The 26,592-nt window shown below is 44.7% G+C and overlaps 1 protein-coding gene across 1 annotated transcript in view; it reads right to left on the bottom strand.

Annotated features, from left to right (window-relative positions):
* Window positions 1-26,592, bottom strand: part of KIAA0040 (KIAA0040 ortholog) — an 81,298-nt gene that overhangs the window by 15,772 nt on the left and 38,934 nt on the right. The gene's annotated exons all lie outside the window — the stretch shown is intronic.

Genomic DNA, 26,592 nt, shown 5'->3' with positions numbered 1-26,592 from the left:
TATTTATTTCTTGAGAATGATTCCTAAGAATTATGTCTTGTGAATAATGTTAAATTGCAATAAAAAATAAACTTTAAAAAAAAAAAAAAATCCTAGACCAGCGTTTTTCTATCCTAGACCAGCGTTTTTCTATAAATGAGACATGACTGAGGGATGGTTAATAGGCTTATGTGACTGAAGCATGCCTGACAGGAAACATCTATTTCTTTAGGTCATGAGCAGATTATAGAGGTGGAGGTACTGCAATTTTTTTTAATCATGCATCTTTACTTTTAAGATGATTCTGTATGAGCATCCTGTGGATGAATTTCTTTTGTGTCAGTTGCCATTAGCTGAACCTATTTATTTTCTTTTGGTCTGCTGTGATTCAACTAATTTTAGATTTGACTGCATGGTAACTCTCTCTTTGGGTATTGGGAGATTTTCATGTACATTTTGATTCATATACAGTACTCCCCCAAAATTCACGGGGGTTCCATTCCAGGAACCCCCGCGAATTTTGAAAAACCGTAAATGCGGGTTTTTCGCCTTTCAAAAGGAAGGAGAGGGCAGCTGGAGCGCCGGCGGTGGAAGAAAATCACTCGTGGTCTGCTCCGACCGCCTCTTCCTGTAGTAAAGTCAGGCTACACCAATCAGGAGCTGCTTTGACACACAGAGTCCATGAACTGCAAACCACGAATTCACGGGGGAACACTGTACCTCTATCAGGGATATGAATTTTTATTTATGAACAGTCTGGAGCTCTTTCAATACGGCCTACCAATGTAAAAGACCCTTTTTTTAGATTTAATTTTTTCTTTAACAGATCTAATAAATCTTTTTTTCAGAAATAGAGACTAACCCCCCCCTTTTACTAAGCCGCGGAAGAAGTTTCTACTGTGGCCTGGAGCATTAAATGCTCTGACACTGCTCCGACGCTCATAGAATTCCTATGAGCATCGAGGGGAGGCAGCTTCAAAACATTTTGCGCTCCAGGCTGCGGTAGAAACCTCTTCTGTGGCTTAGTGAAAGAAGACCAAAATGGAAGATTTTTAACCTGTGAACAAATGCGGGCTTTGAGCAATTATTAAGGCAGGTGGGATGAACACACAGGATATTAAATATTGAAGAACTAAGGCCAGTACTGGGCAGACTTGCATGGTCTTTGTCCGTATATGGCCATTTGGTTAAGGATGGGCTGGGGAGGGCTTTGATGACTGGGATGGTTTAGATGGGCTGGAGTGAGCTTTGACGGAGACTTCAGTAGATAGAACCTAAGCACACTGGGCAGAGCTTTGGATTCTTGCCCAGAAATAGCTAAGAAGAAAACTCCAGTTATCAACTACTTCTTGAGCATGATACCTGTCTTTTTTAAAAAAATCTACTTACAAACTCATTGAATCCATGTTAACTAAATTCTTATGGAATAATTCTACACCTCGCATTAGCTTACATAAATTGAAAAAAGACAAACTCGATGGTGGAGTTAGATTTCCAAGTTTCCTTAAATATCACACTGCCTTTCTTCTGCACCAGGGTGCATGTTGGCTACCCAGGTCTTCCAACATGAATACCAATCTTAAAACTTTCCTATTCCAAGATGCCTTTGCCAAATCCTAATCTTTACTTCATCTATTAAATTTTCAACACTCTCATAACTCTCATCCTCTACATTAGTGTATCTCATAACATCACGCACAATTACCCTTCATGTTCTTTCCCTTCCCACTATATCATTTCTTCTAATATTATGTAACTTTTCCCCTCCTTCCCATTCTTCCTCACGGTCGTGTATGTCTGTATATGTTTAATATGTTTTCCCCAATATTCTTTAATACACTATTAACTAGTTCTTATTCTCCTATTTTAAATTTTTTTAAATTGTTAACCGGTCAGATATTTGCTTTATAATCGGGATATGAAAAACTAATAAACTTGAAACTTGAAACTTGGATTGTACTAGAAGACCCTGGAATTGGTACGGATGATCTGCTCAGCTTTACATTCTCAGACCCTACTTTTACAATATAATGTGATCCAGTTAACTCCACTAAGCAAGCACTTGTTGACACAGACAAATTATTAAAGACAAGATGGAATGATACTTCATATGTCTGCATCTGGAATAATCCAAAAATCACCATCCAGGGTAAATCTATAAATTGGTCGACTTGGAAAACCTTGGGAATATGGTTTATAAACCAACTGTATTGTGACGGCTCTTGGATTCCATTTGATGTATTATATCGTAAATATAACCTATCACCTACACACCAGTATAGGTGATTACAGTTATGTAATGCAATTAAAACCGGTTATGATGTCAAATCATTCAAACAAACCAAACCCTCAATATTGCGAATCTATGAACTTATGATGCTTAAAAGTTAAGGTCAAGCAGCCACATGGTACAAAATGCTCATATCTTTGAAATTTTCTTCACATTTAGGAATTTGTGATGTTTGGGCCAATGATACCGGTCTTCACTTAGAGGCCAAACACTAGCCGAAAGTGTGGAAAGAATCCTTTTCTACTCTACATTCGTCAACAATTATACAGTCCGCATTTTTCCTGCTACACCGAGCATATTGGACTCCTTACAAACTGTCCAAATTGCCTAATTCAGAAACCAATTGTTGCTGAGCTTGTAAAACTGATATAGGCACTTTGGATCATATGATATTCACTTGTTCACCTGTCCAAACATTTTGGTCTCAAATTTGGAAAACGATTTCCGAAATCCTTGGCATAAAGGAGAACCTAACCCTTGCCATTATTATTTATGGCAAATTTGGATTGAAGTCTCACGTTGAAGATTCTAAAGCCAAACTGTCAAAAAGTTTTATACTAATAGCATTAAAGCTTATCTTGACTAACTGGAAAAATGCTGATAATCTATCTCATGCTTTATGGTGGCATAATGTTTGTTTGATTATGCGATATGAGAGATGTTTTGCAGAAAAGCATGGAAACTTCAAAGCAAATGATGACATATGGCAACCATTAACCAACTATTGTAAAGTGATACTGATTTATTGTATGTACAGCTATGTAGACTATGCCTTTCCTTTCCTTGCTCTACAATAGGTCATTACCACTTTAATTTCTACTGTCATCTGGTAGTTTACGATTGTTATTCCTTGTGTACTTTTTAACGCTGTGTACAACTCTGCTATGTATTTTGCTATATTCTTTGCTTACAAAATAATAAACATATTGAACTTAAGAAGAAGAAAATTTTTAAAAATTGAATCAGTAATTTAAAGAGTGGGTAAGGTTGGGCAGACTGGATGGACCATTTGGGTCTTTATCTGCCGTCATCTACTATGTTATTATGTGAATTTTGAGTCTCCTGTTAGATCTCATTCCTTCTAAATTACTTGAACATTTACTTCTGCTCTCTTTTACTACGCCACAGTAGAGGTTTCTACTGCGGCTCAGGGCGCGAAATGCTCCAATGCTGCTCCGATGCTCATAGGAATCCCTATGAGCGTTGGAGCATTTAGCACACCATGCCGCGGTAGAAACCTCTACTGCGGCATAGTAAAAGGGGGGAATTCATTTGTTACATCCATTTATTTTAGCCATTATTAATTACATTCCCCTTAGGCTTCTTTCCAAGCCCATGAGAACAAAAAAAAAAACAGTTGTAAGACCTATTCTTAAGAGTAGCCTTACTGGGTCAGACCATCAAGCCCAGTAGCCCATTCTCACGGTGGCCAATCCAGGTCACTAGTACCTGGCCAAAACCCAAGGTGTAGCAGTATTCCATGCTACCAATACAGGGCAAGCAGTGGCTTCCCCCTTGTCTTTCTCAATAACAGACTATGGACTTTTCCTCCAGGAACTTGTCCAAATCTTTCTTAAAACCGGCTATGCTATCTGCTCTTACCATATCCTCTGGCAATGCGTTTCAGAGCTTAACTATTCTCTGAGTGAAAAAAAATTTTCTCCCATTGATTTTAAAAGTTTTTCTGTGTAACTTCATCAAGTGTCTCCTAGTCTTTGTAATTTTTAATGGAGTGAATAATTGATCCAGGGATAGGGATAGGGTAACACTTCTGTAGACCCATCTACAGTCTTTGATTTGGAAGACCATGGATTACTTTTACTCTTAAAGGAGAATGGTCTTGGCTGTCTTATACATCACTGGTATGAGTCTTTCTTTACAGGATATTCATTCTATGTTTTACATAACAAGAAAAACTTGGAATGACAATCTTCGACACGCAGTGTTCCCTAAGTTTCTGTATTGTCTCTGCCAACTCCTGTCTCCTGCGCCACATGCCTGGAACAACCTGCCTGGCTCGTTACGTCAGGCTCCGTCTCTGGCGGTTTTCAAATCCAGACCGAAAGCCCACTTATTTGAAGCTGTGTTTAAATCCTAATCTGTCTGTCATCTCTTCAGCCCCCTCTAATTCACTTTATGAGTACTAAGCTCAGACTCCCCTTTAGTCCTATGTGTTTGTCATAATTAGATTGTAAGCTCTTCTGAGGAGGGACCGAATATTGCATGTACAGTGTGCAGCGCAGTGTTTGGTAGTGCTATAGAAATAATAAATTGTTGGTGTTTTTATTATTTAATTTGAATTGGAGTATCCTGGTACTTCTTTAGCCCATTTCTTTGCAGATGGCAATCAACTGATTAGCTAAGTTGACCATAGTCATCCAAATCTCTCTGGTTTTAATAATAGTCTTCAGTCAAATGGGTGTAAATCTAAACCCAACTAAATCATGAATTAAAAGCCACAACTGGAACCTCAAGTCACGTTTAAGATAAGTGGCTTACTCATTCTAAGTTGTTGTGGCTTATTATTTTCCAGCTGTGGCTTGTGTTTCTGCTGCTTTCAAGTTATAAAGTGCAAAGTTTAGCAAAAAGGTCAAAAGTTGAATCAACAATAAGAAATATTATTGCCAAAAACAAAATTAAAAATAAATGTTATCATATGAATTGACTGGATGGGGATCACTCCCTACAGAGCTTTATTATCTCTGAGCGTATGGGAATAGGAAGTGAAATTTCCTAAATGTATTCATTATAAGAGTGAGATTTTTGAAATGTAGGGTATGGCATTAATTTGCAGCACTAGTCAGCGTCATAGTTTGATTTGGTATTTTATCTAGCCTGATTGAGCTTGATTTATGTTCAACTGTACGTATTATAAATTGCTTTAGTAATTTTAACCCTTTAGTAATCACTTAGGCCCAAATTCTGTAACCAGCGCCTAAAGTTAGGCACCTATTTCGGAGCCACCCAACTAGATAGGCGCCTATCTAAAGTGAATAACAAGCTCAATTAAGCTTTTTAATCAGCACTGATTGAAACATAGGCGCCTATTCTGTAACAAGGCGCCTCTAAAAATGTAGGCGGCCTTCAAAAAAATAGGCGCAATGCATGTCAGGTGTGGGCGTGGCTACATGTTAGGCGCCTTGTTGCAGAATCACTGCTCTTAAGCGTGCTTAAAAGCTCAGCTAGGCGCCTAACTTTTAGTTGTGCCTGGAGCTGGCCTATTTCTTGGGCGCCTCCAAAATAGGTTAAGAACATAAGAATTGCCGCTGCTGGGTCAGACCAGTGGTCCATCACGCCCAGCAGTCCGCTTACACGATGGCCCTCTGGTCTAAGACCAGCCCCCTAACCGAGAGTAGCCCTACCAGCGCCTGTTCTTGTTCAGCAGGAACTTGTCTAACTGTCTTGAATCCCTGGAGGGTGTTTTCCCCTATAACAGCCTCCGGAAGAGCGTTCCAGCTTTCTACCACTTTCTACCGCTCAGTGTGATTCATTAAACAGCACCCAATTTTACTTGAATCGCGCTGAACAGTGCCTAATTAGGAGCCTAACTTTTGGGCGCTTCTTATAGAATTTGCCTCAGGTACAAATTAGATTGTAAACTCCCAGGGACATTAAAATATGTAGTGTGCCTGAAATGGAACTTGCCTTTAGCTACAACTAAATCCAGATCCCCATTCGTGTACTGGACGCAGTCATGGGAAAGCTGGAGCTGTTTGTTAGCTGCATGTGGATGGATGAGATAACACTCAAGTGCAGCCTTTCAGTGATGTTATGAATTTGGCATAGTGCACTATGGTCTGGTTTTACTGGGTCCATGCCATGGGAACAGTATGAGAAGAGTAGAAATTTTACTAAGCGTCAATAAATAACAGCTGACCTCGTTAAGTGGGGAAAACTAATGATGGACTCTAAAGAGCAACAGATGTTTCAACATTACAGTGGGGAATCTCTCCCTGATGTGACTCAAACCCAAATCATTTGATTCAGAGAGGCATTTAACTTAAAATAGAACCTCCATTTGCTATCGGCTGGGGCAGCATCAGAAGTCTGGCTAGTCAATTTCCGTCTGCAGTCCCTGCAGTCTCGTTATAGCTTGCAGCATTTCAGTATTTGCCTGACAACCTCACGTGCCAAGGCAGAGTTTGCAATTTATCTGGTACAAAATCTTTGAGGCCTGAAACCTGGCAAAAGCCCAGTGGAATGTGGATGAAATGGAGAGGACATCCATAAATGATTGAACAGCAAGAGTTTATGTAATGGCTATACACACTGTAAAGGTGGCTCAGGAACCAAGAATAACTGAGGGCTCCTTTTACGAAGCTGCGCTAGGGCATTAACGTGCAGAATAGCACGTGCTACATTGCCGTGCACGCTAGACGCTAATGCCAGCATTGAGCTGGCGTTAGTTCTAGCCGCGTAGCGCGCGGTAATATCCTGCGTGCGCTAAAAACGCTAGCGCACCTTAGTAAAATGAAAACATACTTGTTCTTAAAGTACATAGGTAACTGATTCGCAGAATATCTCTCTCAATACCAGACCTCCAGATCTGCTAAACAATAGACACTAACTATGTCAATTCTATTCAATTTGTAACATTCTCTATAATCATTGTAAACCGCATAGAACTTCACGGTCCTGCGGTATATAAACCGTTATTATTATTATTAAACCGTTATTATTATTATTATTAAAAGGAGCCCTCAGTGTGACTAGTAAAGATAAGCTGCAACATCAACAGATTGCTGAGAGATAGTGGTGGTTTTTTTGGGTGCAATGGGCTGTCCAAGATAAAATGGGGCATCTTATTTTCCTAAACAATGATGATATTCCATGACTTATAACATCCTGGAGGATTTTATTATCATCTCTGGTCTGCAATTTGTCTGCCTCTTTGATTCAGAATCCAAGAGGGCAGAGATCGTCTTCATTAGCTCACATTTGAGTAATTAGTTACCCATCCCTTTTACAAAAGAGCGGAAGCAGTTTTTAGCGCTGGCAGACTGAATGCTCTGTGTTGCTCCCGACGCTCATAGAAACTCTATGAATGTCGGGAGCAGCACAGAGCATTCAGCGCACCGGCCTGTGCTAAAAACCACTTCCGCAGTTTTGTAAAAAGAGAGGAGGGGGGTGTTTAGTTACATGCCATCGACTCGTGTTCGAGTCCTAGCGACTTGATAAATTACAGTTTTAAAAAGAAACCAGTTTTGTGTTAGTTCAGTAAGGTCCTCCAGTGTCATCCCCATGCTTATTTTCAACATGTCCAGCCATCTGATTACAAGTTGTCCTCTTTACCTGGTAATTGGGTAATTAGCACACCTTAAAAATGTAGGAGTCCTTTTACTAAACTGTGGTAAAAGTGGTTTTAGTGGATTTTTACCTGCACACTAAGATAGCCATAAACTTTATCCAATTTTCGATTATGTTGTATTAATGGCCATGCGCTAATGTTGCCTTTAGCACGCTACGGTAAAGTTGGAAAAACTGTGCGAATTGAAGTTTTTCCTATGAATCTGATTGTGTTTGATCAGAAAATAATTTAAAAAATTGATGTAAAGTCCATCCTGGGGTCCCTCAAAGCCTGTGATTACATACAGCTCCGTTTTTCTTAAAATTTGCTATTATTTTTGTACAACGGAACAAATTTTTTGGTATTATAGCTATAACTTATTTTTTTCACACTCAGCAATGAAATATTGATAAAAAAACATTTTATGTCAAGTCTGTTTTATTGAAAAAAAAAAAAAAAATCAGTACAGAAATTAGAACCACAAAAGAATAGGAAAACATTCTCCTGACATCAAATAATGATAAAAAGACTTTTGACCTCAATGACCACCTCAACTCCTTGGCAAAATCATGCTTTTTCAGCCTTCACATGCTGAGGAAAGCTAGATCCTACTTCAGCCAACAACACTTTGCCATCCTTGTCCAATCCATCATCCTCTCCAAACTAGATTACTGCAACGCCATCTACTTAAATCTATCAAAAAAAAGTATTCTAAGACTCCAGCTAATCCAGAATACTGCAGCCAAACTGATCTTCTCAAAACGCAAGTCTGACCATGCCTCCCCACTCCTTGCCAAACTTCATTGGCTCCCAATAATCTCCAGAATCCATTTCAAATGTTCCTGCCTGGCTTTCAAGATCATTCACGGAATCCTGCCTCCTCTTATCCCACTGTCTTTCAACTCCTCCAGTCCCGACTCCTCCAGAACTGCTCAAAGGCTTAAACTAGCCTTCCCCTCTCCACGCGGCATCCACTATTCAGGCAAACTGGGAAAATCCCTTCTCTTCAAAATCACAGGTCTTTGGAACGACCTCACCACCCCGCTGCGGAACCTGAGCTCCCTTCAGTTATTCCACAAACAACTGAAAACCTGGCTTTTCAGCAAATTGTAGCTCTATCCTTCCCCCCTTTCTCTCCCCCCTTCTACACATAAGTTCATGTAATCCTTTTTCTTCTTCTCTACCCACTATTTTAAGTTCTTGTAAACCGTGTCGAGCTCCATTCTCATGGAGATGATGCGGTATATAAACTTAAGATTTAGATTAGATTAGATTAGATTATACAAAAAAATCTAGCAATATTTTATTAAATGAACCTTCAATACGCAAAAAGCCGCACTCTGTGCTGAGCACACCGACTGCAGTGTGAAACCTTGTTGCAAGGAGTTGAACAGCATTCAAGAAGACTTTGAATGCTTGAGTGTTTGGAACGCCATTTTGGTAGATGGCTACACCAAAGTGTAGCGAACTATGTGAAATTTCTGTTTTTTTCCGCAATAAAGTGCTATTTTGCGCTGATGATTAGCGCTTAGGGCCAGATTTTACAAACAGCACCGGTAGCGGCGGCCGCCTAAAACAGCCATCGATTGCATGTCAATCACGCACCGGCGCCGTTTGAAGAATCACGGCTTTGTGAAAGGTAGGTGCTAGAAATGTAGGCCAGGGTTTTCGAGGCCTACATTTCCGGCATTTACCTTTCACGTGAATCGCAGCTACAGTGGCATCGTAAAGTGCCTCTGTAGCTGCGATGCAGGTGTCTTTATTTTTAGGCGCCGCTAGGTGGCTACATTTTTTTTCCTGAAATACTATTTTTATTTTATATTTTTTAAATGATGTTTTACACTTAAGGTGCCATTTATAGAATATGGGCCTTACTGACTAAGTGCTATTTAACTGGCCAGTAGCCGTTCCTGGCCAGTTAAACAGCGCTGAATATAGGGCAGAATGTCATTAAGAATGTGCCCTCTTTGCAAATAATGCACACTATTTGCATCGATTGTAAACTCTTTCTTGATAGTCATAGAGGAAAACACCCTCCAGGGATTCAAGACGAAGTTAGAAAAGTTCCTGCTGAACCAGAACGTATGCAGGTAGGGCTAGTCTCAGTTAGGGCGCTAGTCTTTGACCTAGGGGCCGCCGCGTGAGCGGACTGCTGGGCACGACTATCCACTGGTCTGACCCAGCAGCGGCAATTCTTATGTTCTTATGTGTGCATGCACTATTGATTAAGAGTGCATACTATTTGCAAATAGTGAACACTATTATCAACAAACAAAAATCCCCCCCCCGAAAAAGTGTTTTTTTTTGGTCAATGATATGCAATGAAAAGGGATATGTTATTGACATTTCCAGCATCCCTTCTGAAGGTAGTTAGTGCTGTGCCCAGATCACTATCTGTGCATCTGGGACCATATATATAACAACCCTAACATGCTCAGATAGCACTCCGGGTACTGATGCTGAATATTGGCAGTACTTAGATAACAACTGGGAGCTGGCAAAGACCTGGATTTCTATGCTGGTATCCTGATATGGGTTGGCACTGAATTCAGGTCTAATTCAGTTGACCGCCATGGGCTGAATACTGACTTGTGAAAATTTATCCATAGCTAGAAGGTTATTTTTATGGGAGGATGAACATGGGGAGCAATGGAAAGAACATAAGTACATAAGAATTGCTGCTGCTGGGTCAGACCAGTGGTCCATCATGCCCAGCAGTTCGCTCGCGCGACGGCCCTCCGGTAAAAGACCAGCGTCCTAACCAAGACTAGCCCTATCAGCATATGTCCTTGTTCAGCAGGAACTTGTCTAACTTTGTCTTGAATCCCTGGAGGGTGTTTCCCCCTATGACAGACTCCAGAAGAGCGTTCCAGTTCTCTACCACTCTTTGGGTGAAGAAGAACTTCCTTAAGTTTGTATGGAATCTATCCCCTTTCAACTTTAGAGAGTGCCCTCTCGTTCTCCCTACCTTGGAGAGGGTGAATAACCTGTCCTTATCTACTAATTGTATCCCCTCAGTACCTTGAATGTTTCGATCATGTCCTCTCTCAATCCCCTCTGTTCGAGGGAGAAGAGGAAGTCCATCTTCATGTATGGCGACCAGTGCTGTACGCACCATGGCCCGGTACAGCGGCATGATAACCTTCTCCGATCTGTTCGTGATCCCCTTATTTATCATTCCTAGCATTCTGTGTGCCCTTTTCGCTGCCGCGCCACACATTGGTCTCTTATTTTAGTTTACATTAGGGAGGAGCACCCAGAATTTCTTGTTTACTGTTTTCTTTTTTGGGGGGTTGGAAGCAAATATGTTTCATGTTTCAAGTTTATTTTGATTTGATATACCTTCTATCATTAAGTCTAAGTGGTTTACAAACAAGGTTAAAATAAATATAAAATAGAACAAGCTCCGATCCCGTATAGGGAGGAGTGAGGCCAAATCGGCCGAAGCCGTAGCGAAAAGGATGGGAGGGGGGAGGGGGAAGGGTGGAGAAGGAAGGGCCACGGGGGGGGGGGGGTTAGGGGGATAGGGGTGAGCGGAAGGGAGGTTGCCCTTTTGAATCGGCGATCCCGGGAGATAGACGTGGCTTCCCTTCCTCCCACCCGCGACTGCTTTCTGTTCCCCTCACCTGTGCAGGCAAACTTTGCTCTTCTGAGTCCTCTCTCCAACGGCGGCACACCGGAGTGTCTGGGACCTGCCAAATAGGTGAGTCCAGGCGGAGAGGGGGTTGGGCCGCTGCACACGCGGCCAGGGGGCACACCGCCCCGGAGCGCCGGGTGGGTGCAGTCTGTGCCGCGAGCCGCTAGCCCCAACGCGGCCCACGGCCAAGGAGAGGAGTCGCCGGCACAGAGCGCCGGTTGGGTGCAGTCTGTGCCGCGAGCCGCTGACCCCAACGCGGCCCACGGCCAAGGAGAGGAGTCACCGGCACAGAGCGCCGGTCGGGTGCTGTCTGTGCCGCGTGAGTCCAGGCGCAGATGGTGTGGGACCGCTGCACACACGGCCAGGGGGGGTCTGTGCGTGTTGGGCCGCTGCACACGTGGTCAAGGGGGGGTCTGTGCCGCGAGCTGCTGGCGCCAACGCGGCCAAGGAGGAAAGTTGCCGGCCCTGAGCGCCGGTCGGGTGCACTCTGTGCCGTGTGAGTCCAGGCGCAGAGGGGGTTGGGCCACTGCACACGCGGCCAGGGGGCGCACCGCCCCGGAGTGCCGGTCGGGTGCAGTCGGTGCCGCTGGCCCCAACGCGGCCCGCGGCCAAAGAGAGGAGTCGCCAGCCCAGAACGCCGTTCAAAAAAACCCAAAACAAACGCTGCCAGGGGGGACGCGGTGATGCTGATGGCGGCGGCCTAGTTTAAGTCGCACCGCACGCGGCCACTGAAATAACGTGAGAGGCCAGAGCCAACTTTATATATCTGCTCCAACCCCAGCGGTTGCCGCGGGAGCCCAAGTGGCCCAACTGCAGGGTCTGTGTTAGGCCTCTGGCTGCCGCGGGGGAGCGGGAGCTGCGATCACGTGGCTCAGCTCTCTAGCACTGCCGGTTCCTTATAGGAGAGCCTCCGGCTGCCGCAGGGGATAGGGTGCTGCTACCTCATGGCCAAGCGGCCAGAGGGTGGTTTTTCCACCGCACCCAACTTTATGGTCGCCATGGGGCTGCGGGTTATGCGCCCACATGGCCATGCAGCCGCAGGGTACGCGCCCACGGCCGTTAAGGTCCCATTTGGGGATAGCGGGAGAATGCAGTGCCTAACTCTATACTTTGGGCGTTATGCAGGGTAGGCACTGAGCTTTTGGTAAGTTTTCCTTCTTGCTATCTGTTTTTCTATTGCATTCTTTCCAAACGTGCTGAACAAAATGTATAGAGCCCGCCTCACTGTTGTTTTACATTGGGATGTTATGGTGGATACTATAATTCTTATCCTGGGGATTTGACGGCGGATGACCTTTAAATCTAATAGCATTTTCCGCATTAGCAATTGGGACAGACTGTATTATGGGGCTTTTCTTATTAAGTTCCAAAAACAAAAAAAAATAATAATTCTGGACTCATGTTACCTTTGTTTCCTCACACAACTGCCTTTATTTTTCTCTCACATATGTATGTTTTCAGTTATTAATTTAACACCACAGTTAAAAGCACATGGGGTTCGCTGCGGCTGGGTCGGACCACGTAGGGCCTTCTGGTCGGCCCTACATGCATATGTTCCGGTTCGGCATGAAATCGTCTAGCTTTGTCCTAGGTACGTGGAGAGGGTTTTCCCCTGTGACAGACTCTGGAAGGGTGTTCCGGTTTTCTCCCGCTATGTTGGTCAAGAGGAACTTCCTTCCGTTCGTGCAGAACCTGTCCCCTTTCGATTATAGAGAATGTCCCCTCGTTCTCTATGCCTAGTCTATTCCCTTCAGTACCTTGAACGTTTCGATTGTGTCCCCTCTCGGTCTCCTCTGTTTGAGGAAGAAGAGGCTGAGTTTCGCTAATTTTTCGCAGTACAGCACCTCCTTCTGGACTCCTTTCCAGTGCTGACGCACCATGGCTCGGGTCAGTGGCATGATAACCTTCTCTGATTCCTTCCAGATCGAGCATTCTGTTTGCCCCTTTCGTCGCCGCTATACATTTTCATCGGCTTGTCATGCTCCGGGGAGGTCTCTCTGAGTGCTGCCCCGGACATCCCGTATTGTTGCTGACATGCATCACTATACACTTCCACGTGATAAGCATAGAAAGTCCAGATAGCTTATTCCATTCTGCCCATCCATGCCATGCATTCTCTCTTTCATTCCCTTAAAGATTCTGTGTATACAGTGGTCATCTTTACCAACTCCAGTGGGAGGCTGGTCCAGGAATTTAACACACGTCGGCCTTCCTGCCCCAAGTGGCCTATCACGTTCGTCCCTCGGCGAGTCTGCTCCTCTGTAAGAAGCCTCATCAAGTCCATCTAGTCTGCCCCTTTTGACATAGAACTTGAGAAGGAAGCGGCATCCCTGCCTCCAGATAGCTCCACCGCCACCCTCCTGCTTCATTGGCGATCCAGTTTATCAGCAGCCACTACAAAACCTACCAAACAACAACAAATTATAAATAAAAACGAAACCTACCACTTTGTGCGGGCCGCCGCGCCCATCCAACATCCATGCGGCAGCCGGCCACGTGCGCCAACTCAGTCGCACCATCGGCACACCCCCACCCGAAACTGCGGGGGACCCCTCCTGCCGACTACCGCTGAGGGATGGAGAGGGGAGCGGGTCGCTACGTGCCTGTCCCATCCGCTCCGCCCGCAAGCGGATTTAAAAGCCTCTAGCCTCTACAAAAAAAAAACACAAAAACACACAATCCTAACCCACGCGCCAGGCTGCGGCGCTCTACCGATAGGGGGATGGAGCTGATCCGGTTGGGTGGGCCGCTGCTCACTCACAGGGGTAGCCACACCTCCCCCACCTGGCTCAGCAGGACTGTGGCCACTTGAGGGCTGTGAACAGGCCCTGTTCCTCCCTATGGATCATGGCACAGAGCTTCCACAGCTCTATGGAGCCGACGGACAAAGGGTTGACCACCAACATGGCCCCTCTCTGCATGAGCTTGACTGAAGATTCCGGTGCCTGTAGCCCGACTGAGGTATAATTTTATATATAAATGCTCTGCTCTTTATGCAAATGAACTTCCTTGCTATTAACTATCATCAATTGCCATTACATGCTATGCTATTAAAGGCTATTATATGCTGTAAGGGCTATTATATGCTATTTAATATTATAGGCTATTGAATATTAGATGCTATTTATATGCTATGTTGATGCCATTATATGCTATTAAGGGCTATTATATGCTATTTAATATTATAGGCTATTGAATATTATATACTATTTATATGCTATTATATGCTATAACTTTAACTTTGCATCAAGGCGCTCTTTCTCCAGCGGGAGTTTCTGATATGCTATGCCATTAAGGGCTATTATAGGCTAATTACGGCTATTATATACTATTATATGCTCTTTAAGGCTATTATATGCTCTTATGCTATTATATGCTATAACTATAGCTTTGCAGCAATGCGCTCTTTCTCCAGCTGGAGTTTCTAATGGCTTTAGTCCTATATTGCATCTTACGCTTGATCCCAGAAGGAGGGCTTTATTAATACTACTAGGGCCGGTCTCGGGTTCCTATCCTCGTATGCCGTTACTGACGGTCTCTATTCTTTTAGTACTGATTATAGCCATGCCGGCTCAACGTAAGCCACGCTCAAAATCTGCAGTGTAGAAAAGCCCGCGGCTAACAGTCAAAGGAAGACGAGGACCACACATGCCACAACAACAGCAACGGCTCTACCAGCAGCGGCTTCTACGGCCTCAACAGCGGCAACGGCTTCTACGGCCGCACAGCCTCAACAAGAACTGGCCGACTTAATGGCCGAGTTCCACAGGCAGATAGACTAACACGGGGTTCACACAGCGCGCCAACGACTTCTTGGTGGACAGTCGATGTTGGTCCCAGGTGAGCCACCACAAGCTGCAACAACACCGACATACCCACCACCAGCACCTGAGATTGCGTCCGCTACACCACGGGACGCTCTCTCTTCACATAATATGCCCTCACCTCTCACGGCGGATACCATTCCCTCGGCTAGTGGGCGGGCGGCAGACCATGTTACACTAGCACGAAGTATACGGGAGGCACGGTCGCTCTTTAAACAGTCTAGGGCTCAACCTCCTTCTGAAGCAAGTAACACTTGGCCCCTAGTTCAAACAGACCCCCTGGTTAGCAGAGGAAGGGATAGTAACATAGTAGATGACGGCAGATAAAGACCCGAATGGTCCATCCAGTCTGCCCAACCTGATTCAATTTAAAATTTTTTTTTTTTTTTTTTTTCTTCTTAGCTATTTCTGGGCGAGAATCCAAAGCTTTACCCGGTACTGTGCTTGGGTTCCAACTGCCGAAATCTCTGTTAAGACTTACTCCAGCCCATCTACACCCTCCCAGCCATTGAAGCCCTCCCCTGCCCATCCTCCTCCAAACGGCCATACACAGACACAGACCGTACAAGTCTGCCCAGTAACTGGCCTAGTTCAATCTTTAATGTTATTTTCTGATTCTAAATCTTCTGTGTTCATCCCACGCTTTTTTGAACTCAGTCACAGTTTTACTCTCCACCACCTCTCTCGGGAGCGCATTCCAGGCATCCACCACCCTCTCCGTAAAGTAGAATTTCCTAACATTGCCCCTGAATCTACCACCCCTCAACCTCAAATTATGTCCTCTGGTTTTACCATTTTCCTTTCTCTGGAGAAGATTTTGTTCTACGTTAATACCCTTTAAGTATTTGAACGTCTGAATCATATCTCCCCTGTCTCTCCTTTCCTCTAGGGTATACATATTCAGGGCTTCCAGTCTCTCCTCATATGTCTTCTGGTGCAAGCCTCCTATCATTTTCGTCGCCCTCCTCTGGACCGCCTCAAGTCCAGGAGTCCCTAGAGCAGTAAATGAAAAAACATGGAAGAGAGACTATGTAGACATGTTTTCCGTATTGCAGGGAGAACCGGAGAAGGACTATTACGTAGAGATTGATCGGATATACATCCAGTTAGAGAGGGAGGGGAAACCAAAGATACATAAATCTTTAACTAACTGGATATCCGCCTTCCACGTATACATGAGTGTAGTTGTAGAAAGAGAGCCGGATATATCCTCCTATCTAATCAGATATTCGGATACAGCGATAACATGGAAGCATAGAGTATTTGACCTATGGATGGACGAAATGTGCGCTCTATGACCATTTCAGCCCGATAGATTCCCAGATAGATCCACTGGCTGGCCCGAGGGGTTCGGAGACAGACCACCACTGCCACCTCCACAATTTCATCGACAGGGAGGCCACAATGCAAGAAAGCAGATCTGTAGGCAATTCAACAGAGGCCATTGCACATGGACCAACTGGAAATACCGACATGTCTGTCACTCCTGCAGAGGTACACACCCGGCCATTCAGTGTAGAAAATACCGCAGACTGTTCACGCTACCTGCCCCAACACACACCGATACACCTAGCTCCCCTGGTTGCGATTAACAGCCAGCAGGCTTCCCCACACTTATTCCCATAAAGGTGCGAGATCTCACACAGCTGTGGAGATAACTCGTGTGAGATCTCACACAGCCGTGGAGATAACTCACAAGAAACTCAACAAGTTAAATGCAGACGATTTGTTATCCTCAGCCAGCTGGCTTCCCCACACTACCCAGATTATACCCCGGTTAGTAAAGGCTCTCACACAGCCCTGGAGATTACTCGCAAGAAACTCAATAAGTAGATGGCAAAATTTATGCCTACTTGCTAGAGGACAGCTGTCCGCATCGGTCTGGATATATTCACCAGTTCAATCCAGGAGGGCATAGAAGCTATGCTGATGCGTGCGGGGCCGCAGCCATGACACTTGGGGGGAACCCGCGATAAGCGAGGTTTCGCTATCACGGGTAGTGGCAGGTAAGCACAGCATATGGGTAGAAGGCATGCATCTTTACAGTGGTTAAGACATGGGGCACGTTGCCTTGCTTGGACGGCAGGGAGGCCAGGCCATGATCTTCACAGCAACGTACCGCTGACGAGGGGACACCTCCTTGAACGGGAAGGATCCGGTGAGCCAGGGTAGCTTGTACGGCGCCCCACATTGTGCGGGGATAGAGAGGCATATGCTGTGCGCCTGATCATCTGTTGGTTATATGTCGCCTGGTGATGGACCTTGCGTGTTATGCTATTTTCAGAAGTGCGGTTACAGTGTACAGTTCATCACCGTTCATGCTTGATTATTATGTTCAGTTGATAACAATTTGATGTAATTGTGCTGTCATGGCTGCGGCCAAATAAAATTCCACATGAGTTGATAAACGCCTGAGTGTCATCATTGTTCCACGCTAGACCATGAAGGTAAGAGCAACAGTGCTGAGTGCATGATTTGAAAGAATTCTAAGACAGATACGAACAAGAAAGAACTGTAACATGATACAAAAGGGGTAAAAGTAACATTATATGAAAAAAAGGAAAGTAAGAGGGAGACACAGAAGGGAAAGGGTTAAAGAGAATGTTTCAGGTTAGCAGTCGGTCAAAGTTGGCTTATATATTAAAAACATCTTTAAACATAAATGTTTTAAGATTTGATTTAAATTTGGTTACGCAGTCCTCTTGTCTGAGATAGTTGGGTAGGGCATTCCATACAGTTGTCGCAGCGACCGAGAAAATGGTTTTACACGTGGTGTCATAAACGATATGACAGATTGAAGGGATTGTAAGGAGATTTTGTTGAGAGGAGCAAAGTGATCTAGAAATAGAATAGGGAAGGAAGAGTGTGCTCTATCTATGGCGCCAAGATTTAGGTGTCCTAATTTGTGCATACACCCAAGATGTGTGTGCAAATTAATTGAGTAACAAAGCCTTGACTATTAATAATTGGGTGCTAACAGCTAATTATTGAAGTTAATTGGCAATCATTACAATTTGCGAGCGCATCTGGCTGCATGTTATTCTATAAAGTATCGATAAGTTCCTTAAATATGGTCACTATCTTTTTCAACTAGTTCAATAGCATACATTAATCACAACAGACCAGTAATAATAGACCAGTACTGGTCTCGACAGTTCTGAAAAGCTGCGCATGTAATTATAGAGTACTGCCTCATTGCAACTAACTCAGGGGCCAGCATTTACACCAGCTTCAACGGATTTGAACATGAGGTGAGTGAGTGAGATCACAGAAATGGGCAAACGATTTCATCCTCCATCATGACAACCTCCGTGTCACATATCGTTTCTGGTATGGCAATTTCTGCCAAATAATAACATTACGGTGTGTCCTCATCCACCTTATTCGGATCTGGCTCTTCCCCAAAGTCAAAATGACTATGAAAGGTATACGTTTTGAATGAAGTCAGGACATCGAGGTGGCCACAACAGCGCAACTAAAAACACAAAAGATGACTTCCAGAACTGCTTCAGAATAGAGAGTTGCACGGGGACAGAAATCCCACCCATCCCCACCTGTCCCCGCCAAAGTCCCACCCGTCCCCACCCGTCCCCGTGAGGACTCCCACCCGTCCCCGCGAGGAATCCCTCCGTCCCACCCGTCCCCGCGAGGAATCCCCTACGTCGCCATCCGCCCCTATAAACTTCAGAAATAGTTATTTCAGTTAATTATGCTACTGAATTAAAGGCTCTGGTAGAAACCCATTTAAAAATAAGCAAAAAGACTTTATTAATTTGGAAATATTAATTGGGAAGAATACATACTTTGTAAACGGGTTTCTACCAGAGCCTCTAATGTTTATAAATTTTTATCAACACAACTAATATACTACTTTATCCTGAAGCAAAAAAAAAAAAAAAAAAAAGATTTTTTTTCCTACTTTTGTTGCCTGGTTTCTGCTTTCCTCATGTTCTCATTCAGTTCCTTCCATCCACTGTCTCTCTTCTCTCTGCGTCTTCCATTTGCTCTGTTACTGTGCCTCTCCCTTTTTTCCCCCTTCCAAATTGGTCTGGCACCCATCTTCTTCCCTCCGCTCCCCCCATAGTCTGGCATCTCTATCTTCTTCCCTGCCAGCCTCTTCACCCCACTCTCTCTTCCCCATTTCCTTTCAGCATCCTTCTCCCCCCATCTTCCCTATGTCCTGTCAGCATCCTTCTCCCCTCCCCTCTGTCTTCAACATGTGCTTTCAGTGTTCTTCTCCCCCCTCTGTCTTCCCCATGTCCTTTCAGCATCCTTCTCCCCCCTCTGTCTTCCCCATGTCCTTTCAATGTCCTTCTCCCCCCCTTCTTCCCTATGTGCTTTCAGCGTCCTACTCCCCCTCTGTTTTCCCCATGTGCTTTCAGCGTCCTTCTCCCCACCTCCCATCTTCCCCATGTCCTTTCAGTGTCCTTCTCCACCCCTTTGTCTTCCCCAGTGCTTTCAGCGTCCTTCTCTCCCCTCAGTTTTACCCATTTCCCTTAAGCGTCTTTTCTTCTCCACTCCACCTTTCCTCCCTTTCTCCCTCCCTACCCCTTACCTTTGTGGCGCTTCCCCACCTGACCGACAACAGAACAGGCCTGGTCCCACAAACCTCCCTGCCCTGTAGCCGCGAATCTAAATTACCTTCTTACAGCAGCTGGAGTATTGAAGCTGCTGTAAGAAGGTAATTTAGATTCGCGGCTACAGGGCAGGGAGGTTTGTCGGCTGGGCCTGTTGTCGGTCGATCGGGGGAAGCGCCACAAAGGTAAGGGGACCTGACTGGCTGTGCACACTTCCCCCCATGGCTGCACCCGGGGCGGACCGCCCCCCCCCCCCTTCGGTACACCACTGCCTTTTCCCTACCTGCCCTGCCTCACACAGCCGACCGGAAGTCTTCCCGATGTCAGCGCTGATGTCGGAGGAAGGGAGGGCTTTGCTTAAGCCCTCCCTCCGACGTCAGCGCTGACATTGGGGAAGACTTCTGATTGGCTGTGTGTGCTGCAGCAGGGCAGGCAGGAAATGGAAGAGGAGCCTCGCAGCAGGGCAGGTAGGAAAATTAGATGAGCCTCGTATTGAACCCCACGGGATTCCCGAGAGCACAAGGGGCATCCCCACTGGATCCCTGCGACCCTAGGGGGCGTCCCCACAGGATCCCCGTGATCCGAAGGGGGAGCCTGCGTGATTCCCGTCGTCCCTGTTTCCGTGCAGCTCTCTACTTCAGAAAGTGGCAAGAACAATGGGATATGTGTGTTCGAAGTAAGGGGGAGTATTTTGAGGGGGTTACAGTGTCTTTTACTGTAATAATTTTATTTTATTTTTTATTCAAACGTTCACTGTATTTTTTTTTTTATCATAATTTGTAAATCTGGCACCTAAAAGGTATAGAACATAGCACTAAGGCAGGGGTGTCCAATGTCGGTCCTCGAGAGCCGCAATCCAGTCGGGTTTTCAGGATTTCCCCAATGAATATGCATTGAAAGCAGTGCATGCACATAGATCTCATGCATATTCATTGGGGAAATCCTGAAAACCCGACTGGATTGCGGCCCTCGAGGACCGACATTGGACACCCCTGCACTAAGGGCTCCTTTTACTAAGATGCGCTAGAATTTTAGCGCACGCAGGATATTACCGCGCACTACACTGTGCGCTACGTGGCTATAACTAATGCCAGATCAATGCTGGCGTTAGCATCTAGCTCATAGGGCAATGTAGTGCACGCTCTTCCGCGCGTTAATGCCCTAACGCAGCTTAGTAAAAGGAGCCATAAATATGATCCTATGGGTGTGCACACTTTATATAATCATGCTTAATGTAAATTTTTCCAACACCAATTTGGACTGCCATTTATAGAATTCCCTCCTAAAGGCACATCCCCCCCAATTTTATATATGGCACCTAAAGTTGTGCGTATACATCAGTGTATGTAGCCGATGTATGCGCACAACTTAATTGATTGATAGGTCTAATTGGCGCTTATAATAGGTAATTAACATCTAATAATTGATGCTAATTGAAAATTACATGCACAACTTGGTAGGTGCACTGCCCAAAATGTCATGCGTCAGATTGAGCAAATGAATCTGAAAAGGGGGCGTGGTTAGGGGTTAGATGCAAGTTTTTAGCTTATGCGCCGATGTGCCCACAGCTTAGATACAGCCATTTAGGACAGGTTTTCCTTCATTTAAATGGGTGTGCCTAGAAGTTATGATGCATAAACAGCGCTAGGTGTGATTCTAAAATTTGTAAATAACTTTTATAGAATCTCGCTTAGCGCCACACTAGTCAGCACCATTTTTTTTAAGGCTCCATATACAGTCTGTTCTCATTATTCGCGGTCGTATGATTTAATGAAAATGTTTGTGAACCGCGAAATCGAGAAAAACAAAACACAGAGTCTATGGGAAAATAGAGGTTAGGCTCCAGTATTACACTTTCCACCTCAAAAATGTGGAAAATGAACAGCAGATCCTATTGGGAGATAAGGGTTAGGTTCCCACATGGGACAGCACTTGAAGTACTGAGTTCCCCCCTGAAGTCCCATTCTTACCATCCTCCCTCCCAGTGTTTCTTTTCTGCTGCCACCGGCTCCCCTCAATAAGCAAAGAGACATCCTCCACCGTCATTGCCCCCCCCTCCTGACAAGTAAAGACAACATTCCCCCTACCTCCCTGAACAGATACCATCAAACCCCTTTCTGGACCCAGAGGAAGGACTCCAGGCCTACCTTGTTTCCCTGGTGGGCTAGTGGTATGTTGGGAAAGGAGTGATTCCCACTCCCACTGGTGGGGAGTACTGGTCTACAAATACAGCAGAATGAATGGGGAATATTGGTTGCAATTCATGCAACCGTGAATACGCAAATATGGTAATCACAAATCTGTGAATAATGAAAATGGATTATAGAATCAGGTCCTTAGTGTGTTCTTTTGTTAGAGTACAAGCTATTTGCACATAGTACATACTTTTTCCTGATATTATAAGTAAAGTGGTGTGGTAGCTGTGTTCATTCACTTTTAAAGGTAATAAACAGAAAGAGAAGAAAAGATTTAAGCCTTAAGCCTTAAGTTTATATACCGCATCATCTCCACAAAAGTGGAGCTCGGCACGGTTTACAAATCTTAAATATAGGAGGAGAGAGGAGAAAGAATTACAAGAGATGACACATTTTTTATTGGGCTAGCTTGCTACATTTTTTGATTAGTTTTCGAAGGCAATATCTTCTTCTTTAAATCAAAAGCTAATCAAAAATGTATCAAGTTAGTCCAATAAGAAAGATATCATCTTTTTCTTTGCTGTTTTGTTTTATTTCTGTTTATTACCTGATATTATATAGAACTGTGAACCTGTACACATGTAAACCATTGAGCATATATGCACATTCACATACTATCATGAAAAATTGCAAATATGGGCCAAATTCTTTACATGGCGTAAAAAAACAAACTTGGTGTCATTCAGCACGTCACTTAGCATGATTCTATAAAAGGCTGCCGCTGTATGTAGAATCATGGTTAGTGGCCATACGTGGCATAACATTTGGCCTCACCCACTTAGGTCAAGGAAAGCCAAGTCTAAATGCCTGCATCTAGGTTGTGCGCAGATCAGGCGCACTCTATAATAAAGTGGTTAACATTTAGGAATTCCCACACTCTGCCCATGCTCCTTCCCCTAGTCATGTCCTCTCTTGAGATTCATGCACTACAAGTGCTCCACTTTATAGAATGCGCCTACCAAGTTGTACACGTTGAGGGGCATAATCAAAACATACGCCCAAAGTTGGCAGTGAGAAAATGCCCATTTTTGAAAGGCAAATCACCATACATCTAGAATATTTTTTTTTTACCAAAAATCGTCTATCTGGATGTCCAATGGATAAGTGTGTCACCGAGAACATAAGAACATAAGAAGTTGCCTCCGCTGAGGCAGACCATAGGTCCATCCTGCCCAGCGGTCCGCTCCCGCGGCGGCCCATCAGTCCCATTGCCTGAGTAGTGGTCTATACCTATCTATACCCTTCAATCCCATTTTCTTCTAGGAATCTATCCAAACCTTCTTTGAAACCATTTAATGTTTTCATGTCTACAACAGCCTCTGGAAGCGCGTTCCATGTATCCACCACCCTCTGATCACCAGGATGTCTATCTTTATACCACATTTTCGACCAAAATTTCATCCAAGTCCTAAATGCACAGATCAAGACCATTTGGATGTGGGAGGGACCAATCTGATCACCCAGACATGGCACCAGAGCAGTGGGGCACCTTAGAGGGCACTGCTGTGAACTGCACATAAAGGGTGCCAAATAAACTCACCAGAACTCCCTTATAGGTTATGGTGAGTCCCCCCAAAATCCACTATACCCACCTGTCTATAACCCCAATAGCCCTTATGGCTGCAGGTGGCACCTAAATGGCTGTTGAGTAGGGTTTGGTGGGGGTTGGTGGGCATACATGTTCCACCATAAATGTAGTGGTTAGAGTGGCTTACCATAGAGAGGACTTGCTGCTCCTCTCTATGGTTCACTAGGCCATCCCCCAGGCTATTTAAGACAGCTGTGTGCAGCTCTACTAGGCTTTCCTATACCAGGTGCTGATGTTCTGGAGACTCTTTTACTCTGATCTTTGTGGGGGTGTGAGGGGGTTAGTGAACAATGGGGGAGTGTATGGGGGTCTTTACTTTGTTTTTTGCCATGGATACCTTTTTGGCACTTATACCTGTTTTCACATCATCTAACTCACGTTTCGTCCAGGATGTCTAGTAAAACATTTGATTATCCCTTCGGGATGTCTAAGTCTAAGTCGGCCCATGACCCGCCCAAATACTGTCCTGACCACTCCTCCAGATATGCCTCTTTCAGCTCTGGGCACACAGCGGCTTTCAGAGGCATAAAAAGTCCCACTACATGTCCAGAAAGTTGGTTTGCTTATCGGCACTTGGACATCCTGTCTATTAGGACGTCATAGTGCCGACTTAGGTGAGTTGTTAGACGTTTAAAAGTTTTATGAGCCCCATAACTTCTAATTAGTGCCAATTAACATCAGTTTATTTAATTGCTGTAAACCGAGTTGAGCCTTCATAGAATGATGACTCGGTATACAAAGTTAAGCTTTAGTTTAGTTTATTAATTGCTAATTATCAGTGCTGATTGGCTTGTTCAACAATTAAGTTGCCTACGCAGATCAACAGTGCGAACAGATTTGCTTGCACAGCTTAGGAAACCATATAATTTGTGTACTATGGAGATAATTTTATAAGCTGGTTCTTCCTTGTAGAAGCCCTAATGCTGTGCAGTGGAAACCTATTCTATAATGACACCCAGATGCCATTATACAATAGAATACTAGCGTAATTCGGTATCAGGGTGCCTAAAATCTAGGTAGTCAAATGCAGCAAGGGCACACGTAACTTATAGTATTCAGAAAGCTGTGTGCATAAGTGGCAGCCCTGCCTATGCTCTGTCCTTGTGTACGCCCGCTTGCGCTTAGGTGCTATGCCACTTAGGCATGCCCTTACAGAATTGCCCTTAGGGGAATATTGACATTTATACACATGTGCGTGCATATGTCCGTTTCCAGTATTAAGAACATAAGAACATAAGAATTGCCGCTGCTGGGTCAGACCAGTGGTCCATCATGCCCAGCAGTCCGCTCAGCGCCCTAACTGGGACTAGCTCTACCAGCGTACGCTCTTGTTCACCAGGAACTTGTCTAACTTTGTCTTGAATCCCTGGAGGGTGTTTTGCCCCATGACAGACTCCAGAAGAGTGTTCCAGTTTTCTACTACTCTCTGGGCGAAGAAGAACTTCCTTACGTTCGTACAGAATCTATCCCCTTTCAACTTTAGAGAGTGTCCTCTCATTCTCCCTACCTTGGAGAGAGTGAACAAACTGTCCTTATCTACCCCCTAAGTCTATCCCCTTCAATACCTTGAATGTTTAGATCATGTCCCCTCTCAATCTCCTCTGTTCGAGGCCCAGTTTCTCTAATCTTTCGCTGTGCGGCAGCTTCTCCAACCCCTTAGCCATCTTAGTCGCTCTTCTCTGGACCCTTTTGAGTAGTACCGTGTCCTTCTTCATGTACGGCGACCAGTGCTGGATGCAGTACTCCAGATGAGGGCACACCATGGCCCGGTACAGTGGCATGATAACCTTCTCTGATCTGTTCGTGATCCCCTTCTTTATCATTCCTAGCATTCTGTTCACCCTTTTCGCCGCCGCTGCACATTGCGTGGATGGCTTCATCGACTTGTCGATCAGAACTTCCAAGTCCCTTTCCTGGGAGGTCTCTCCAAGTACTGCCCCGGACATCCTGTATTCGTGCATGAGATTTTTGTAAATTTATATGACTTCATAGGGTTGATTTTCTGTTATCTTTATAGTCATGTTATTATAATAATAAATTCTTGTATCCCGCTAAATCTCAACAAATGATGGCTCAAAGCGGTTAACAAAAAAGGAAAAAGAAAATAGATGAGACTTCAAATTCTTACGAAAAATAACATACAGTAAGATGATGATGCCTGCAGCTCGGGAGGTGCAGAAAGCCAAAAGCGAACGGCCTGATGGCTAAAAGAATCGCTCTGATGGTACTGTCTGTCAGATTGTTCAACTGTAACATGCTGTTTCCCTATACTGATTGTTCTCTGCCTGGTTAAATGGATTATAAATGTCAAAATTAAATTAAAAAGTGAGCTTGTGTAAATGCTATGTAAGTGCCCCATTCTAAATCTGCCTTTTATGTGTACATAGTGCATACTTTTCTTGGCGAACAATATTTATTTGAAACATTTACACATTCCTACTTTAAATATTTTCCCCTGAATATTAGATAGCATTGTCAATTGATCTTTAATTGAAAGAATACTATCTGCTCTAGCAGGCCTCCAGAGGAAGCTAAAAACATTACACTTCAACCATAGCATTTGAGCTTTGAATGGACTGCCTGTTGTTTTATTTTGTACTAGTCTTTAAGCCCGTTACATTAACGGGTGCTAGAATATATATATGTCTGCCTTTCTTTCTGTCTCTCTCCCTACTCCTATCTGTTTCTTTCTGTCTCTCTCCCTCACGCTGTCTTTCTGTTTGTCTCACTCCCTGGCCCCCTTTGTCTGTCTGTCTTTCTGTCTCTCTCTTCCTTTCTTTCTGTCTCCCTCCCTACTTCCCTGTGCAAAAGCCGAAGCAGCATTCCCTCCCCCTCCATTTCCCTGTGCAGCAGCATTTTTTTTCCCCTCCCTCCCATTTCCCTGTGCAGCAGAAGGATTTCTCCATCCCCCCTACACTTCCCGCGGTGTGGCCAGCTCCCTTGCCAGAGTTATTTTTAAGTTTAAAGGTGCCGCGGCGGCTCCTCTAACGATCCCCTGCATCGGAAGTGTTCTCTGACGCAGGTGCGGCTCATGAGAGGAGCCGCGGCGGCACCTGTAAACTGAAAAATAACTCCGGCAAGGGAGCTGGCCAACTGGCAGTTCAATGAGAGCCACAGCTTCAAAACGGAGCCCTCTGTCGGACACTCTCCTGCCACCGCAACCGCCACTCTCCTGCCGGTCCTCTACGCCGACCGCCATTGACAGAGCTGCACGC

Source organism: Geotrypetes seraphini, chromosome 12, assembly GCF_902459505.1.
Source record: "Geotrypetes seraphini chromosome 12, aGeoSer1.1, whole genome shotgun sequence".
NCBI lineage: Eukaryota > Metazoa > Chordata > Amphibia > Gymnophiona > Dermophiidae > Geotrypetes > Geotrypetes seraphini.
Note: the sequence above shows the minus strand (reverse complement) of the source record. Positions and strands in the feature narration are given on the sequence as shown.